Below are 2765 nucleotides of genomic sequence, written 5' to 3'. Positions count from 1 at the left end.
ATAACTCTGTGCAAACTGTACAAAACAACCCTATAGTACACATGCAAATTGGATCATGTGAACTAGCATAAATGATGAATTTGACATTTTGTGAATTAAACGTATTCTCTTTGTTGCTGAGTGTTGGAAAAGCAGATTGATTTCACCTGCTAAATATGAAGCTAAAGCAAGCAGCTTGCTAATTTAGCGAAACTGGTAAAGGTAGAACAGCTAGCTTGGCTCTGTGAAAGCGTAACAAATTTGGCCTCCCAACAACGCTTGAACTTACTGATTATATGATGTATTTGATAGTTAAATCACTCTCACTGTTATTTAGTGTACAGTTCTTTAAATATGATGCAATAGCCAGCAGGAAGTTAGCTTAGTTAAGTAAGTAGAAACAGCAACCTATAATTTTTAAACCTTTTTTAAAATAAAGATTACGAAGGATATAAAACATGTTATTAGAGAGCTTTAGACCTGTTAGTAGGTTTCATGTTCTACCTTTGAACAGAGCCAGATTAGCTCATGCTTTCAAGTTTAGCCGAGCTAAGCTAACCAGCTGCTGGCTTAGCTCCATTTTGAATCTACAAACATTTTTTGATGTTGAAGTATTTATACTGTTTGTCTTGCTATTTATCTGAGCCTTCATTTTATTGTCTTTTACTTTCTCTTTGCTCATTTCCTTAGGTCCTCTTTTTACATAATCTGCTTTGTTTGGTGTTTTGATCCTTTTTAAAGCACCCGTTATCATTGTTTAGAGAATGTAAGATTAATATCTTAATATTGCTATACATATTATGTTCAAACTTGAACATGTAAAACTAATAAGCGTGTTTCCCGAATTGTCAAGCTATACCTTTAAGCTCATGATACGGCAATGCATTGTCAGTGTGATGCTAATGGCAGTCAAGGGGGGGTGTTGAGGCACAAGCTGCTTTTTCATTCTGAAGGGTTTAAACACCCACACATGTCCTAGATAGAGGAACACACCATATCTCCTTTTGCTCCCTTTACTCCAGAAAATACATTGAACTCCATTTTATGGAGAATGACTCAGAGATGGTTGGAAATCCTGTCATTGATGTACAGTTGGCAAATGATGCGACTACACGAGTGCGATTTATGCTTCCAACTAATTATACTGGTTACAGTTTCTGTTCTCAGAATCATTTTAAATGTTGTAAAGAAATTGTTTTTCTATTCTTTAAAATCCACTATTCAATTGGAACCATCAACATTATGGAAATAATGTTTCCTCGATTAATTATTTGCAGAGGGTAATCAGTGCAAGGTGACAACACACACACACATACAGACATACATACATACACACACACACACACACACACACACACACACACACACACACACACACACACACACACACACACACACACACCACACACACACACACACACACACACACACACACACACACACACACACACACTGGTTGTTTTGGTCGCTCTCTTTGTGGTGAGGTATTTCTACCCCATCCTCAGGGCAGCACTGAACTTAATGGGAAGCGAAGGCCCGTCCACTATGGTTAGTGTGCGTGTTTGTGTGTGTCTTCGTGTGTGTCTTTGTGTGTGTGTGTGTGTGTGTGTGTGTGTGTGTGTGTGTGTGTGTGTGTGTGTGTGTGTGTGTGTGTGTGTGTGTGTGTGTGTGTGTGTGTGTGTGTGTGTGTGTGTGTGTGTGTGTGTGTGTGTGTCTGTCCTACTTGTTTACCATGCCCCCTCTCCCTCTTTGCTCCTCACACCCTCCAGCTCTGACAGCGGGGACTCATCACTACGACGATGAGTGCGACATGCTGCTTTCTGATTGGCCAGACGTGAGCTGCGAGCCTGCCTACCTCCACCAATCAGCATCCAGGCTGGATGTGACGTGGCGTCAGTATTACAAAACCCACACATCATAGTGACGTAAAAATAACAGTGTTTTTCCATTCTTAGATTTCTGCAGTCACATTTATTCCCATATATCTATGCATGGAATTTTTCTTCTAAGACCATATAAGGAATTCTCACAAAATGTAATCACAAATCCCACAAATCAGTTATAAACCTGTTACAGGGAAACCCTAAACTTCCTCAAATGATTACTTACACTAAGAAATGTATAATAAGTTGTCTAACATTTGATATTTAAATGCAAATAAGGCTTTATCTAATGCTACCTTTTGGTGAATTTAGGAGAAATGTAGGTGAGCAAATACACAAAGTTTATAAAATAGAAACCTAAATGTGTAACCTTTCCACTTATCTGAAAGAATACATTGACACCTCATGAAGAGTATGATTACATTCATTTGTAACCCTTAATCATCACAACAACCACATCTGCTGAAGTATTCATCTTCTTGTTTGGTGGTCATTTTACCTTGGTTTGAGCATCCTGGTTGTCCACTAAGCACCCTACTGTCAGGGTTACTGCCCCGTCAGCATGTTTCCCTTATCAAGGCCTCCAAAGAGCTGAAGGTGGAAGGTTTCTCACTGATGGAAAATTCTGTAAAAGTGGTTAAATTGGAGACAAAGGCTTAACTTTTCCAAGACCCTTGACATTGATCTTAACCCTCGGCTAATAACTAGTAAGAAGAGCTGACTTCCTGCACCTTGATCTGCCATCATTGTTGCCAAGAGGAAAGAGGAGACACCCTGAGACAGGGAGGTCAGCAGTACAAGTCTGTGGACTTGACTTGAAGTGTGGAAAGAGACTTAAGGCATGAAAAGCCTTCGTAAATTAGTGAATGTGAGTAACAAAAACTGATTTTCTTGATTTTCAAA

The sequence above is a fragment of the Trematomus bernacchii genome, unplaced genomic scaffold (assembly GCF_902827165.1).
Source record: "Trematomus bernacchii unplaced genomic scaffold, fTreBer1.1, whole genome shotgun sequence".
NCBI lineage: Eukaryota > Metazoa > Chordata > Actinopteri > Perciformes > Nototheniidae > Trematomus > Trematomus bernacchii.
This window is presented reverse-complemented; position numbering follows the sequence as displayed.